General features: G+C 57.9%; 1 protein-coding gene across 2 annotated transcripts in view; it reads right to left on the reverse strand.

Moving 5' to 3' along the window:
- LOC125626865 (acid-sensing ion channel 2) overlaps window positions 1-17,089 on the reverse strand; it is a 1,352,865-nt gene that overhangs the window by 1,133,746 nt on the left and 202,030 nt on the right. The gene's annotated exons all lie outside the window — the stretch shown is intronic.

The raw sequence follows: 17,089 nt of genomic DNA on the forward strand, positions 1-17,089 counted from the left end.
CACTGTGGAATGCAGCTGTCTAGAGTGCCTCCTGGAACAGCTGTGTGACAGCTACAACTCCCTAGGCTACTTCCCCATGGCCTCCTCCCAACACCTTCTTTATCCTCACCACAGGACCTTCCTCCTGGTGTCTGATAATGCTTGTACACCTCAGTCCTCCAACAGTCCGCGTTCTCACTCTCAGCTCCTAGTGCCTCTTGCTCCCCACTCCTCACACGCACACCACAAACTGAAGTGAGCTCCTTTTTAAAACCCAAGTGCCCTGATTAGCCTGCCTTAATTGATTCTAGCAGCTTCTTGATTGGCTGCAGGTGTTCTAATCAGCCTGTCTGTCTTAATTGTCTCCAGAAGGTTCCTGATTGTTCTGGAACTTTCCCTGCCCCCCCCCCCCCGCTCTAGGCCACCAGGTAACTCAGGAGGGTGGAAGACCACGAGTGTCGAGGAAGCCCCCCCGCTCTGGGCCTGGGCTAACCTGAACACCTCTCCCTCCTGAAAGCTGTTGTGTTATACCCTCTGATTGCGTTGTTTTGTTGCTAAGTTTTTCTTTATCCTTTTGTATTCTCTGTAACTGTTACAAATAAATTTTTTTTCTGTTTCAATAAAAAAAAAAAAAAAAAAATCTTCCCTGTTACCTTACCCAGGGAAAAGGGACCTACTTAACCTGGGGCTAATATATCTGCCTTCTATCACTTTCCTGTAGCCATCTGGCCCAACCCCGTCACAGTAAGTTAATTCTGATTAAATTTTATTGGCTAGAAAAAAAAAAAAAAAAAAAACTTTCCCTGCCCCCCCCCCCCGCTCTAGGCCACCAGGTAACTCAGGAGGGTGGAAGACCACGAGTGTCGAGGAAGCCCCCCCGCTCTGGGCCTGGGCTAACCTGAACACCTCTCCCTCCTGAAAGCTGTTGTGTTATACCTTCTGATTGCGTTGTTTTGTTGCTAAGTTTTTCTTTATCCTTTTGTACTCTCTGTAATTGTTACAAATAAATTTCTTTTCTGTTTCAAAAAAAACTTTCCCTGCCCCCCCCCCCCCCCGCTCTAGGCCACCAGGTAACTCAGGAGGGTGGAAGACCACGAGTGTCGAGGAAGCCCCCCCGCTCTGGGCCTGGGCTAACCTGAACACCTCTCCCTCCTGAAAGCTGTTGTGTTATGCCTTCTGATTGCGTTGTTTTGTTGCTAAGTTTTTCTTTACCCTTTTGTATTCTCTGTAATTGTTACAAATAAATTTCTTTTCTGTTTCAATAAAAAAAAAAAAAAAAAAAAAAAAACTTTCCCTGCCCCCCCCCCCGCTCTAGGCCACCAGGTAACTCAGGAGGGTGGAAGACCACGAGTGTCGAGGAAGCCCCCCCGCTCTGGGCCTGGGCTAACCTGAACACCTCTCCCTCCTGAAAGCTGTTGTGTTATACCTTCTGATTGCGTTGTTTTGTTGCTAAGTTTTTTTTTATCCTTTTGTATTCTCTGTAACTGTTACAAATAAATTTCCTTTCTGTTTCAAAAAAAACTTTCCCTGCTCCCTTACCCAGGGAAAAGGGACCTCCTTCGCTTGCTGCTACTCTATTTGCTTTCTACTCTCTCCTAAAGCCCCCTGGCCTGGGCTTTTCTTACTTTTGGACCCTGCTTCAGTTCCCCCCCTCGACCGGCCCAGACGCTTTTTCTTCGTTTTGTTTTTTTTTGCTGTTTTTGCTGCCGTTCGAGTGCTGGTCAGCTGCCAGCCTGCTGCCAAGCCCCCCCACGCCTGCTCTTGGACGCTGCTATTGCTCCAGCTGAAACCCCGGAGGGGGGGAGGGGGAGGACTGCCGACCGCCTGCAGCCCAACAGGGAGAAGAGGTTAATCTGCTTCCCCCTCCCCTCTCCTTCTTCTGGTGTCTCCCCGCCTCTTCCTGCTCATGATGGCAGGGAATGAGAGGGGTGAGACCCCACTAACAACCTCAGCTGCCCCTCCCCCACCTACCCCCCTGCCCAACCCCCAAGCCTCCCCCCACTGCTGCCAAAACACCTGCCACCGCCCCCACTGGGGCATCGACAGCAGGAGGCACCGGGGTGACTACTGCCGCTGCTACGCCCACCGCCCCCCCAGATTCTAGGAGAGCCCCCCGAGTTGGCCGGAAAGGCCAGGGTGTGAAGAAAGGAAAGGGCCTCGCTACAACCACCAGGCCCTCCATGGCAGGGGCTGCCCCCACCTCTGTGGCCTCATCATCGACTATGGCATCTCTCCCCGCTGTTGCCTCCACCAGCTCTGCGAGCGTCCCTCCCCCAGCCCCCAGGGCGTATGCCCGGGCGGTAGCAGCCCCCCCACCGCCTGCCACCTCGTCATCTCGCCCACCCACCGCCTCCGCTACCATCAATAGAGGCCGGGGCCTCTTCCCCACCAGGAGCACGGCGTCCGTTGCCTCCTGGTGCCCACCTCGCCCCACATGGAGACATACATGCAGGCATTGGCGTAGGACCCACGGTAGGACCCACGGCTATTGTGCTGGCCTCCAAAATGTATGGGAAGGTCGTCTTTTTCTTAGCATCAGAGGCTGCCGCCCAGGAGGCGGTGGAGAAGGGCCTGGCGGAGGGGGGGGAAAGTTCGTTCCCCTGGAACTGCTAGAGGACCTGGGCGTCCGCCTAGTCCTGACCTCCGTCCCTCTTTTTCTACCCAGTGCCGCCCTGTTACCCGCTCTCTCCACCCTGGGGAAACCCGTTTCTGTCATCAGCCCTCTCCCGTTGGGCTGCAAGGACCCCACCCTCCGTCATGTCCTCTCCTTCCGCCGGCAAGTGCAGCTTCTACCGCCACCGGCGGCGCGTGACGGAGAGGCGCTCGAGGGGTCCTTCCTAGTCCCCTACCAGGGAGCCCGCTATCGAGTCTTTTACTCCACGGGAGAGGCCCGGTGCTACCTCTGCCGATCAGCAGGGCATGTCCGAAGAGACTGCCCCTTGGCCTGGCGGGGAGGGGCACCCGAGACTCTCGAGACCCGGCAGGACATCGGCTCCATCGTTGCCAACACCCCTGGCCGCCTGGTACATGAAACCACCTCTCCTCCTGCTCGATCCACCGCTGCTTCTGCCCGGGCCCAAGAGACACCTCCCCTACAACGCCCAGACGAGCGAGGGAGCCCCGCGCTTGCTGTTAACAATCAAGCAGAGCCTATGGAGGAGAATGCAGCAAAGATATTACCGGGCATAGGAGAGGGCCCACCCCAAGGAGAACCACCCCCCCCATGCTGCCTCACCATTACGCCCCCGAGCCCCTGAACCACCGCCTCTGCCCCCCCGACACGACCCCTGCTAACCAGCCCCCAGACGATGCTATGGAGGGCTGGACCCGAGTCCAGGGAAAGCGAGGCAAGCGGAAGGCTCGAGCTCCACTGCACCCATCCGATGCGGAGGCCCCCCGGAAGACCAGGAAGGGAGGCACTGACACTGAGCCTTCCGCTATGTCCACGAGTGAGATCCCTCTGCCGGTGTCGGGAGGGGAAGACAAAATAGCACTGGAAGGTAGAATCTCCCCTCCACGGGAGACCCTCCCCTCCAAGACCCATGAGGAAGCCCCTTCTGCCCGAATATCACCCGAACCCCCCGCGAACCCCGAAGCGACCGCTGTAGCGGGCGCCAGAGGGGAGACCCCCGGGGTGGCAGAAGACGACCTCTCCTCCATTTATGAGGAGATCGAGGCCCTAGGTTTGACCCCGGTCACCCAGGGAGAGAATGACCTACTGCCGGCTGGCCTCGATCTGGGCAACCTTACCCCAGTCCCCCTTTCCCTATGCTCCCTCCCACTAACCACCTTCCTGGGCGGGGACCCTGCAGAAGGTGGTCCGCCACCTGATGCCATGGCTGCCAAATCCACCACAGAACCTGAGCCTAACATCACTGGGAGCCCCCTCCCAACCCCCTCAACCCTCGAATCTGTTCGGGAGGCACCACCTCTCAGCTGCTTGCCTCCCGAAGCCCAGAGCCTCGCCTCTGACCCCACCCCCACCCCGTCCCTGCCCAATCCACCTCTTCCTGCAATGCTATTGCCGCTCCTGGGGTTATTTCTTTCCCATTTTTTGCGGATTCCCCCCAAGGAGCAGCCTTTGTATTTTCCTGTCGCGACCCATTAGGAGCTGCAATTTTCCCTCCACCATCCCCTTCTACCCCAAGGCTTGAGACGGACCTAATAACTTTTGCCTGTCAGATGCCCCGTCGTTGGTCCGCACCCTGCCTGCCCACCTCAGCGGACCACGAGGCTGCACCAAGAGCTCCACTACGGAATAACAGGGGAAATCGCAACCCCACCCCCCCATGAGCTGCGAAAAGCATTGCGGGAGTTTTTAGAAGACATCCGTGGCTCCCGCAACAGGGTACAGCTGGCTCTCCAGCTATGGGGGGACTATGATCAACTCCTCCAGGCCACAAGGGCCCTTATAAAGGAGGGTAGAGGGAAAGGAAGGCACGGTGCCGCGGCCTACAGGCGGGCCCGCAGCTTCCGTAATGATTTACTAACGTACGGGATGGGTCACGGATTGTTGCGCGACCTGCCGGGGGCCGCGAACACCCCCACCAACAAGGAACCCCCACCCTCCAGCCCTCCTCATGACACCACTCATTATCGCAACTTTGAACACCAGGGGCTGCAGGATGGCTCTCCGCAGGTCCCAGGTGCTCTCTTACCTTTGGGAAGGGGGGTACTCTGTGGTTTTCCTGCAGGAGACCCATACAGATCTGACCGCCGAGGACAGCTGGTGGCTGGAGTGGGGGGACGGGGTCTACTTTAGCCATTTCACGATTTGAGAAGCTGGAGTGGCGACTCTATTCTCCCCCAACCTACGGCCCAAGGTGCTAGGGGTCACTGAGGCTGTGCTGGGCCACCTGCTGCATCTCCGAGTCCGTATGGAGGGGCTCGTGGTTAACCTCGTTAACATCTATGCCCCGACAACGAGCCCGAAGCGGCAGCAATTCTATCAGTGGGTGTCCGACTTCCTCGGCTCCCTAGATTCTCACGAGTGCCTAGTCCTGGGAGGGGACTTTAACACCACCCTCGAGGAACAGGACTGCTCAGGGGCTGAGTTGAGCCTGGCCGCCGCGAACATTCTCCGAGGAATAGTCGAACATCGCTCCCTAGTGGACGTCTGGCATGACCACCACCCGGATGACACTTCCACGTTCACCTTTGTTCGGGTGGAGGCCCATCGGTCACACCATTCCCGGTTGGACCGTATTTATTTATCCTGTTTCCATCTTTCACGAGCCCACTCCTCCAACATTCGGCCGGCCCCATTCTCCGACCATCATCTAGCCACCATAACAGCCTTCCTTCGGGCAGAGAGACCGAGGCCGGCCTATTGGCACTTTAACAACAGCCTGTTGGAGGATGAGGGCTTTGTGACGTCCTTCCAGGAGTTCTGGCTGGCCTGGCGAGAGCAGCGGCGTGCCTTTCCCTCGGCGCGACAATGGTGGGATTAGGGAAGGTGCGCACCAAGCTCTTCTGCTGTGACTACACTCGGGGCACCAGCCGACGGAGAAATTCAGCGATAGAGCAGTTGGAATGGGAGGTCTTAGAGAGGGAGAGGCATCTGGCCACCAGCCCCGAGGACCCGTTCCTCTGTGGAGCGTGCTGGGAGAAGTGGGAGGAGCTCTCGGACCTCAAGGACCATCGGGCCTAAGGTGCCTTTGTTCGATCCCACATCCACCTCTTCGGGATATGGATCGCGGTTCTCATTTCTTCTACACCCTGGAGAAAATGAGGGGGGCCAAGAAACACGTCACCTGCCTTCTAGCAGAAGACAGCGCCCCCCCTCACAGATCCAGTGGAGATGTGTGGGAGGGCCCGTGACTTCTACACAAGCCTTTTCTCCCCAGATCCGACCGATCCTGGTGCTTGCAAGGTGCTCTGGGAGGAACTCCCCACGGTCAGCATGGGCGACCGAGACCGACTAGAGCTGCCTGTCACCCTGGCCGAGTTCTCGGAAGCCCTCCGTCGCATGCCCACCAATAAGTCTCCGGGCATGGACGAGCTGACTGTGGAGTTCTACCGCACGTTCTGGGACATCCTTGGCCCACACCTAGCCACTGTCTGGGCTGAGTCTTTGCAGGGCGGGGTCCTCCCTCTTTCGTGCAGGCGAGCTGTGCTCACCTTGTTGCTGAAGAAGGGAGACCTCCGCGAGTTACGAAACTGGCGTCCCGTCTCGCTCCTTAGCACGGACTACAAAATCTTAGCGAAAGCAATCTCGCTGCAGCTAGGGTCCGTGATGGCGGACGTGATCCACCCAGATCAGACCTATACTGTCGCAGCATTTTTGACAACCTATTTCTAGTCCGAGATCTTTTGGAACTCGGGCGTAGAGACGGTCTGTTGTTCACTGTCTCTGTCTCTTCAACAGGAGAAGGCGTTTGATAGAGTGGACCATGGGTACCTCCTGGGCACTCTGCAGGCGTTTGGATTCAGACCTCAGTTTGTGAGTTTTCTCTGGGTGCTGTATGTTTCCGCAGAGTGTCTGGTTAGGCTCAACTGGACCCTGACTGAACCGGTCAGCTTCGGGCGAGGAGTACAGCAGGGGTGCTCCCTCTCGGGCCAGCTGTACGCTCTGGCGATCGAGCCCTTCCTCTGTCTCCTCCACAGGTGCTGTGGTGCTGTGGGAGCCAGAGCTGCGGCTGGTCCTGTCGGCATACGCCGATGACGTGCTCCTCGTGGTCCAGGACCTGGGGGACTTGGTGCGGGTGGAGGCTTGCCAGGCCATCTATTCGGCAGCCTCCTCCGCCTGAGTCAACTGGGTCAAGAGCTCTGGCTTGGCGGTGGGGGACTGGCGACAGGTGAGCTCCCTCCCACCCGCGCTTCAGACCATCTGGTGGAGCGCGGGTCCGCTGCTCTACCTAGGCGTTTACCTTTCTGCCATGCAGCCTTCCCCGCTGGAGAACTGGTAAAATTTAGAAGGCGGGGTGATAGAGCGGCTCCGGAAATGGACGAGGCTACTCTGATGTCTCTCCCTCCAAGGGAGAGCACTGGTGCTTAACCAATTAGTCCTGTCCACGCTCTGGTACTGGCTCAACACCCTGGTCCCGGCCCCGGGTTTCCTGACCCACCTCCGGAGATTGATTCTAGAGTTCTTCTGGTCAGGAATGCACTGGGCCCCTGTTGAAGATCTTCATCTACCCCTGAAGGAAGGAGGGCAGAGCCTGATGTGTCTGCACACTCAGGTCCATGTCTTCTGCCTCCAGGCCCTGCAGAGGCTCTTTTATAGTGCACATAGTTCGGCGTGGAGCATACTGGCGCACGCCTTCCTGCGCCGCTTCCAAGGACTTCGATACGACTGGCAGCTCTTTTATCTCTGTCTGAAAGGTTTTCCACGAGACCTCTCCAGGCTGCTGGTCTTCTACCAGGACCTCCTCCGGACCTGGAAACGGTTTTCAACAACCAGGTCCATGGCGGTCACCGTGGGAGCAGATCTCCTCGCGGAGCCCCTGCTACACAACCCCCAGCTCCGTGTGCAGGCGGCAGAGTCCCACTCGGTGCGCCAGAGTTTGGTCCTGGCAGAAGTCACGAGAGTCGGAGACCTCCTGGACTACGACCGGGGAGACTGGCTGGATCCCCTGACGCTTGCTCGGCGCATTGGGCTCTCCAGACCTCATACCCCCCGGCACGTACTTCAGGAGGTGAAGGCTGCCTTGACGCCCACTGCTCGGGCTTATCTCAGCCGAGCCCTGCGAGAGGGTGCACCCCTCCCACCCTCTACCCCAGGCCCGCTGCACCTTTCAATTGGGCCGCTACCCCTTAGATCCCAACAAACCCCTCATGCTTTCACTGCGAGCCGGCTGCATGAAGTGCAGCCGGTCAGCTTCCAAATCACGCCACAGAAATATCTATACACACTCACGCTTCACACCCTTCATGCCCACACCCTGGTGTCCCGCCCCGACACAAAGTGGCGGGACCTCCTGCCACCTTTGGAGGGTGAGCAACCCTGGTGGGCCAGCCTGTATTCCACCTTGGTCCCAAGGCCCGTCGGGGACATTAGTTGGTGGCTCCTTCACGGAGCTGTGAGCACGGGCGTGTTTTTGACATGGTTCACCCCCATCCCGGATACTTGCCCTTTTTGCAACGTGAGGGAAACCCTGGCACATGTGTATTTAGAGTGTGCCAGGCTGCAGCCCCTTTTTCGGCTCCTCACGAATATTTTATTATGCTTTTGGCTACACTTTTCCCCTCACCTTTTTATCTACACACTCCCCATCCATGGCCCCACAAAATCGCGAGATCTCCTGGTTAACCTCCTCCTAGCTAAAACAGCCATTTATAAAACCAGAGAGGGGAGGTTGGCTAATGAAGCATCCTGAGATTGTAAGGCCATTTTCCGATCCTCAGTACATTCACGTATCCGGGCGGAGTTCCTCTGGGCGGTGTCCACCGACTCCCTTGACGCCTTTGAGGAGCGGTGGGCGCTGTCCGAGGTTCTCTGCTCGGTGACCCCATCTGGTTACCTCCGTCTGACCCTTTGATTGAGGGGAAGAGCGAGAGACCCCAGCCCCAGCCGTTGCCGCTGTGGATACCATCATCACTGTCACCTAGGAAGGGTCCTATCACACGTGGGTGTACGTGTCCCCCCCCCCCCCCCCCCCAAACCGCCACCCTGCAGCCGTGCCCATCTTGTCGGGCATTCTCAGGAGAGGAATAATTGGTGACACTGGGCGTCGCACTAAGTAATTCGAGGGGGTGGAAGACCATGCGTGTCGAGGAAGCCTGAACACTTCTGCCTCCTGAAGGCTGCTGTGTTATACCTTGTGTTTGCTTTTGTTTTGTTGCATAGTTTTGCTTTATCCTTTTTGGTGATTCTTTGTAAGTGTTACACAAATAGAATTTTTTTCTGCTTCAAAAAAAAAGATTCTCTCCTAAAGCCCCCTGGCCTGGGCTTTTCTTACTTTTTGACCCTGCTTCAGCTCCCCCCCCGCCCCCCCCGACTGGGCCAGATGCTTTTCTTTGGGTTTTTTTTTTTTTTTTGCTGTTTGTTTGCTGCTGTTCGAGTGCTGGTCGGCTGCCAGCTAGCTGCCAGCCGCCCCGCGCCTGCCCTCGGACGCTGCTACTGCTCAACCCGAAACCCCGGGGGGCAGGCGAGGACTGCCGACCCGCTCCCCGGAGGACGGGAGTGGAAGCCCCCAGACCCAACCGTTTTGCTGTATGTTCGTGCCCGAGAGGAATCTTCTTATCTCTCCAACATTCCTGGCCTCGCTACAAAACCAGAAGGGAAGATAGCCGACAGAAAAAACTGCCCAGGGAAGCTACAAATCATCGTGGAGGGGGCCGTAAAACTGAGTAATTTTTGAACTGTACTCTCGTGTGGGGGGAGTTTGACTATGTCTTAACTGCATTTGTAGGGGCACAGAGGGTGTGGCACGGAGCTGCCCCCCGATCCATCGGTGCCCCCCCCAACACTACTACAACCGTCACGGCCCCCCCGCCATCTGTCCCTGCTGGTAACTTGCCATCTGCCTCTGGATTCAGCTGCTTGCCCTGATTCCACCGTCCGGACCAGAAACGACAGCCGACCAAACGAGACTCTTTGGACAAACGCGCGTGGGTCCACGTCCCTCCCCGCCCCCCCAGACTGTCCACCCCACAGTTTGCCCCTACTACCTGACCCCAACCCCTGTTTCCTCCCCCTGTCCAATCTGACCCATTTGCCCCCCCCGCCTGCAGCCCAACAGGGAGAAGTGGTTAATCTGCTTCCCCCTCCCCGTCCTCCTTCTGGTGTCTCCCCGTCTCTCCCTGCTCACGATGGCGGGGAATGAGAGGGGTGAGGCCCCTCTAACAACCTCAGCTGCCCCTCCCCCACCTACCCTCCCACCCACCCCCAAGCCTCCCTCCCCACCACTGCTACCAAAACACCTGCCACCGCCCCCACTGGGGCATGGGCAGCAGGAGGCATCGGGGCGACTACCGCCGCTGCCACAACCACCGCCCCCCCAGATTCTAGGAGAGCCCCCCCAGTTGGCCGGAAACGCCAGGGTGTGAAGAAGGGAAAGGGCCCCGCTACAACCACCAGGCCCTCCATGGCAGGGGCTGCCCCCACCGCTGTGGCCCCGTCATCGACCATGGTGTCCCTCCCCGCTGTTCCCTCCACCAGCTCTGCGAGCGTCCCTCCCTCAGCCCCGAGGGCGTATGCCCGGGTGGCGGCAGCCCCACCACCTGCTGCCGCCCACCCACCGCCTCCGCTACCATCAACAGCGGCCGGGGCCCCTTTCCCACCATGAGCAGAAAGCACGGCGTCCGTTGCCTCCTGGTGCCCACCTCGCCCCACGTGGAGACATATGTGCAGGCGTTGGCGAGGGTGGTAGGACCCACGGCTATTGTGGTGGCCTCCAAAATGTACGGGAAGGTTGTCCTTTTCTTAGCATCGGAGACTGCCACCCAAGAGGCGGTGGAGAAGGGCCTGGCGGTGGGGCGGGGGGGTATTCATCCGCCTGGAGCCGCTAGAGGACCTGGGTGTCTGCCGAGTCCTGACCTCTGTCTCTCTGCCACCCTGTTTACCTGCTCTCTCCACCCTGGGGAAACCCGTTTCTGTCATCAGCCCTCTCCCGTTGGGCTGCAAGGACCCCACCCTCCGTCACGTCCTCTCCTTCCGCCGGCAAGTGCAGCTTCTACCGCCACCGGCAGCGCGTGACGGAGAGGCGCTCGAGGGGTCCTTCCTAGTCCCCTACCAGGGAGCCCGCTATCGGGTCTTTTACTCCACGGGAGAGGCCCGGTGCTACCTCTGCCGATCAGCAGGGCATGTCCGAAGAGACTGCCCCTTGGCCTGGCGGGGAGGGGCACCCGAGACTCCCAAGACCTGGCAGGACATAGGCTCCATAGTTGCCAACGCCCCTGGCCGCCTGGCACCTGAAACCACCTCTCCTCCTGCTCAATCCACCGCTGCTCCCGCCCGGGCCCAAAGGACACCTCCCCTACAACGCCCAGACGAGCGAGGGAGCCCCGCCTTCACTGCTAACAATCTGGCAGAGCCTATGGAGGAGGGTGCAACACAGATACTACCGGGCATAGGAAAGGGCCTACCCCAAGGGGAACCTCCTCTCCCTCATGCTGCCTCACTGTTACCCCCCGCCGAGCCCCTGAACCATCACCTCTGCCCCCCAGCACGACCCCTGCTAACCAGCCCCCAGACCAGGGGAAGCGAGGCAAACGGAAGGCTCGAGCTCCTCTTTACCCATCCGATGCGGAGGCCTCCCGGAAGACCAGGAAGGAGGGCACTGACACTGAGCCTTCCGCTCTTCCCATGAGTGAGATCCCTCCACTGGTGTCGGGTGGGGAAGACACGATAACACTGGAAGGTAGGGTCCCCCCTCCATGGGAGACCCTCCCCTCCGAGACCCCTGGGGAAGCCCCTTCTGCCCGGACATCACCCGAAACCCCCGCGAACCCCGAGGCGACTGTCGAGGCAGGCGCCAGAGGGGAGACCCCAGGGGTGGAGGAAGGCGACCTCTCCTCCATGTATGAGGAGATCGAGGCCCTAGGTCTGACCCCAGTCACCCAGGAAGAGGATGACCTTCTGCCGGCTGGAATTGATCTGGGCAACCTCACTCCAGTCCCCCTTTCCCCATGGTCCCTCTCCCTAACCGCCTTCCCGGGCGGGGACCCTACAGAAGGTAGTCCACCACCTGATGCCATGGTTGCCAGATCCACCACAGAGCCTGCGCCTGGCATCACTGGGAGCCCCCTTCCCACCCCCTTAACCCTCGAATCTGATCGGGAGATGCCACCTTTCAGCTGCTTGCCTCCCAAAGCCCAGAACCTCGCCTCTGCCCCTGCCCCTACCCCTGTCCCTGCCCAATCCACCTCCTCCTGTAACGCTATTGCCACCCCTGGGGTTATTTCTTTCCCTTTTCTTGTGGATCCCCCGCAAGAAGCAGCCTTTGCATTTTCCTGCCACGACCCATTAGGAGCTGCAATTTTCCCTCCGCCACCCCATTTTACCCCAAGGCTTGAGACGGACCTAATAACTTTAGCCTGTCAAACGCCCCGTTGGTGGTCCGCACCCTGCCTGCCAATCTCAGTGGACCACGAGGCTGCACCAAGGGCACCGCAAGGGAATAACCGAGAAATCGCAACCCCACCCCCCCATGAGCTGTGAAAAGTGTTGTGGGAGTTTTTAGAAGACACCCGTGGCTCCCGCAACAAGGTACAGCTAGCTCTCCAGCGATGGGGGGACTTTGACCAAATCCTCCAAGCCACAAGGGCCCTCCTAAGGGAGGGTAGAGGTGCAGGAAGGCAGGGTGCTGAGGCTTATGGGGCGGGCCCGCAGCTTCTGTGATGATTTACTAACATATGGGACGGGTGACGGATTGTTGCGCGACCCGCCGGGGGCCGCAAACACCCCCGCCAACAAGGAACCCCCACCCTCCAGCCCTCCTCATGACGCCTCTCATTATCGCAACTTTGAACACCAGGGGCTGCAGGATGGCTCTCCGCAGGTCCCAGGTGCTCTCTTACCTTTGGGAAGGGGGGTACTCTGTGGTTTTCCTGCAGGAAACCCATACGGATCCGACCGCCGAGGACAGCTGGCGGCTGGAGTGGGGGGAGGGGGTCTACTTTAGCCATTTCACGATTCGACAGGCTGGAGTGGTGACCCTGTTCTCCCCCAACCTACGGCCCGAGGTGCTGGGGTCATTGAGGCTGTGCCGGGCCACCTGCTGCATCTCCGAGTCCGTATGGAGGGGCTCGTGATCAACCTCATTAACATCTATGCCCCGACAACAAGCCTGAAGCGGCCGCAATTTTATCAGCGGGTTTCCGCCTTCCTCAGCACCCTAGATTCTCACAAGTGCCTAGTCCTGGGAGGGGACTTTAACACCACTTTCAGGAGCAGGACTGCTCGGGGGCCGAGCTGAGCCCGGCCGCTGCGAACATTCTCCGAGGAATAGTCGAACATCACTCCCTAGTGGACGTCTGGCATGACCACCACCCGGATGACACTTCCACGTTCACCTTTGTTCGGGTGGAGGCCCATCGGTCAGACCACTCCCAGCTGGACCGTATTTATTTATCCCGTTTCCATCTTTCACGAGCCCACTCCTCCAACATTCAGCCGGCCCCATTCTCCGACCATCATCTAGCCACCATAACAGCCTCCCTCCGGGCAGAGAGACCGGGGCCGGCCTATTGGCATTTTAACAACAGCCTGTTGGAGGATGAGGGCTTCGTGACGTCTTTCCAGGAGTTCTGGCTGGCCTGGCGAGAGCAGCGACGTGCCTTTCCCTTGGCGTGGCGGGATCTAGGGAAGGTGCGCGCCAAGCTCTTCTGCTGTGACTACACCTGGAGCACCAGCCGACGGAGAAATGAGGCGATAGAGCAGTTGGAATGGGAGGTCTTAGAGATGGAGAGGCATCTGGCCGCCAGCCCTGAGGACCTGTTCCTCTGCGGAGCGTGCCGGGAGAAGCGGGAGGAGCTCCGGGCCCTTGAGGACTATCGGGCCCGAGGTGCCTTTGTTCAATCCCGCATCCGCCTCCTTCGGGAGATGGATTGCGGCTCCCGTTTCTTCTATGCCCTGGAGAAAATGAGGAGGGCCAAGAAACACATCACCTGCCTTCTAGCAGAAAACGGCACCACCCTCACTGATCCGGTGGAGATGTGTGGGAGGGCCTGTGACTTCTACACAAGCCTTTTCTCCCCGGATCCGACCGATCCTGGCGCTTGCAGGGTGCTCTGGGAGGAACTCCCTATGGTCAGTCTGGGCCACCGAGACCGACTAGAGCTGCCTGTCACCCTGGCCGAGTTCTCAGAAGCCCTCCGTCACATGCCCACCAATAAATTTCCGGGCATGGATGGGCTGACCGTGGAGTTCTACCGTATGTTCTGGGACATCCTTGGCCCAGACCTAGCCACTGTCTGGGACGAGTCTTTGCAGGGCAGGGTCCTCCCTCTTTCGTGCAGGTGAGCTGTGCTCGCCTTGTTGCCGAAGAAGGTGGACCTCCGCGAGTTCCGAAATTGGGGTCCCATCTTGCTCCTTATCATGGACTACAAAATCGTAGCGAAAGCAATCTCGCTGCGGCTAGGGTCCGGGCTGGCGGACGTGATCCACCCAGACCAGACCTACACTGTCCTGGGCCGCAGCATTTTTGACAACCTATTTCTAGTCCAAGACCTTCTGGAACTCGGGCGTAGAGACAGTCTGTCGTTTGCCCTCCTGTCTCTTGATCAGAAGAAGGCGTTCGATAGAGTGGACCATGGGTATCTCCTGGGCACTCTGCAGGCGTTTGGATTCAGACCTCAGTTTGTGAGTTTTCTCTGGGTGCTGTACGCTTCCACAGAATGTCTGGTTAGGCTCAACTGGACCCTGACCGAACCGGTCAGCTTCGGGCGAGGAGTACAGCAGGGGTGCCCCCTCTCAGGCCAGCTGTACGCTCTGGCGATCAAGCCCTTCCTCTGTCTCCTCCACAGGAGGTTGACAGGGTTGGTGCTGCGGGAGCTGGAGCTGCGGCTGGTCCTGTCGGCGTACGCTGATGACGTGCTCCTCGTGGTCCTGGACCCGGGGGACTTGGCGCGGGTGGAGGCTTGCCAGGCCATCTATTCGGCAGCCTCCTCCGCCCAAGTCAACTGGGTCAAGAGCTCTGGCTTGGTGGTGGGGGACTGGCGACAGGTGAGCTCTCTCCCACCCACACTTCAGACTATCCGGTGGAGCGCGGGTCCGCTGCTCTACCTGGGCGTTTACCTTTCTGCCATGCAGCCTTCCCCGCCTGAGAACTGGCAAAATTAAGAAGGTGGGGTGATAGAGCGGCTCCAGAAATGGACGAGGCTACTCCGATGTCTCTCCCTCTGAGGGAGAGCACTGGTGCTTAACCAACTAGTCCTGTCCATGCTCTGGTACCGGCTCAACACCCTGGTTTCCTGACCAACCTCTGGACATCGATTCTGGAGTTCTTTTGGTCAGGAATGCACTGGGCCCCTGTTGGAGTTCTTCATCTACCCCTGAAGGAAGGAGGGCAGGGCCTGATGTGTCTGCACACTCAGGTCCCTGTTTTCCGCCTCCAGGCCCTGCAGAGGCTCCTCTGTAGTGCAGGTAGTTCGACGTGGAGCATACTGGCGCACGCCTTCCTGCGCCGCTTTCAAGGGCTGCGATACAACCGGCAGCTCTTTTATCTCTGTCCGAGAGGTTTTCCGTGAGACCTCTCCAGGCTGCCGGTCTTCTACCAGGACCTCCTCCGGACCTGGAAACTGTTTTCAATGACCAGGTCCGCGACGGCCACCGTGGGAGCAGACCTCCTTGTGGAGCCCCTGCTACACAACCCCCAGCTCCGTGTGCAGGTGGCGGAGTTCCGCTCGGCACGCCAGAGTTTGGTCCTGGCGGAAGTCACAAAAGTCGGAGACCTCCTGGACTACGACTGGGGAGACTGGCTGGATCCCCTGATGCTCACTAGGCGCATGGGGCTCCTACCCCATAGATCCCAACAAACCCTCACCCTTTCACTGCGAGCCAGCTGCATGAACTGCAGCCGGTCAGCTTCCAAACCGTGCCAAGGAAACATCTATACACACTCACGCTTCACACCCTTCACGCCCTCACCCTGGTATCCCGCCCCGATACAAAGTGGCGGGACCTCCTGCCACCTTTGGAGGGTGAGCAGCCCTGGTGGGCCAGCCTGTATTCCACCTTGGTCCCGAGGCCCGTCGGGGACATCAGTTGGTGGCTCCTTCATGGAGCTGTGAGCACGGGCGTGTTTTTGATGTGGTTCACCCCCATCCCAGATACTTGCCCTTTTTGCAACGTGAGGGAAACCCTGGCACATGTGTATTTAGAGTGTGCCAGGCTGCAGCCCCTTTTTCGGCTCCTCACGAATATTTTATTATGCTTTTGGCTACACTTTTCCCCTCACCTTTTTATCTACACACTCCCCATCCATGGCCCCACAAAATCGCGGGATCTCCTGGTTAACCTCCTCCTAGCGCTAGCTAAAACAGCCATCTATAAAACCAGAGAGAAGAGGTTGGCCGATGAAGCTTCCTGCGACTATAGGGCCGTTTTCCGATCCTCAATACACTCACGTATCCAGGCAGAGTTCCTCTGGGCGGTGTCCACCGACTCCCTTGACGCCTTCGAGGAGCAGTGGCCACTATCCGAGGTTCTCTGCTCAGTGACCCCGTCTGGTTCCCTCCGTCTGACTCTTTGATTGAGGGGAAGAGCGAGAGACCCCAGCCCCAGCCATTGCCGCTGTGGATTCCATCATCACCACCACCTAGAAGGGGCCCTTTCACATGTGGATGCACGCCCCCCCCCCCAAACTGCCTATCCCGCAGCCTTGCCCATCTTGTTGGGTACTCTCAGGAGAGGAATAGTTGGTGACACTGGGCGTGGCACTAGGTAACTCGAGGCGGTGGAAGACCATGTGTGTCGAGGAAGCCCCCCTGCTCTAGGCCCAGGCTAGCCTGAACACTTCTCCCTTCTGAAGGCTGCTGTGTTATACCTTGCATTTGCTTTTGTTTTGTTGCATAGTTTTGTTTTTTCCTTTTTGGTGATTCTTTGTAAGTGTTATGCAAATAAAATTCTTTTCTGCTTCACAAAAACAATTACTCTCCTGTAGCCATCTGGCCCGACCCTGTCACAATAGTGAGATATAGCCCCAAAACCAGGGCTCCTCTAATTATTAGAGGTGTTCCGATTGTTTTTTCCCCTGCAGAAAATGTCAACTTTTTGTTGAAATACTGAAAACTTGAAAAAAAAAACCCACCCATATTCCTATTTTAGCCGTTCTTGACTCAATAGTTTCAATTTTGGCTGAAAAATTATTTGTTTTGGCTAAAATTCAAAACATTTTCAGGTCTCAGGGTGTTCAGTTTTCCAACATAAAATCAAAAAATTTTCAAGGAGAGCAAGAACTCTGTAAAAAAAAAAAAAGAGAAAGAAAGTCAAAAACCCAATTTTCCATAGGAAACAAGTTTTGATGGAAAATGTTCAACTAGTCCCGGTAATTATCTACAGAGCTTGGACAATGATCACACAAGCTTCTCCCACACACTCTACTAAATCCAGAGTCACTCCCTTCACTTGTAGAGAAGAATCTAGTCTGGACTCCATGGCCAATGTCCCTCCATGCTGATGTGGAGGCATGACAACAACTAGGAATGAGAAAGAAAGTTCAGCCTC

The sequence above is a fragment of the Caretta caretta genome, chromosome 27 (genome assembly GCF_965140235.1).
Source record: "Caretta caretta isolate rCarCar2 chromosome 27, rCarCar1.hap1, whole genome shotgun sequence".
Classification (NCBI taxonomy): Eukaryota; Metazoa; Chordata; order Testudines; family Cheloniidae; genus Caretta; species Caretta caretta.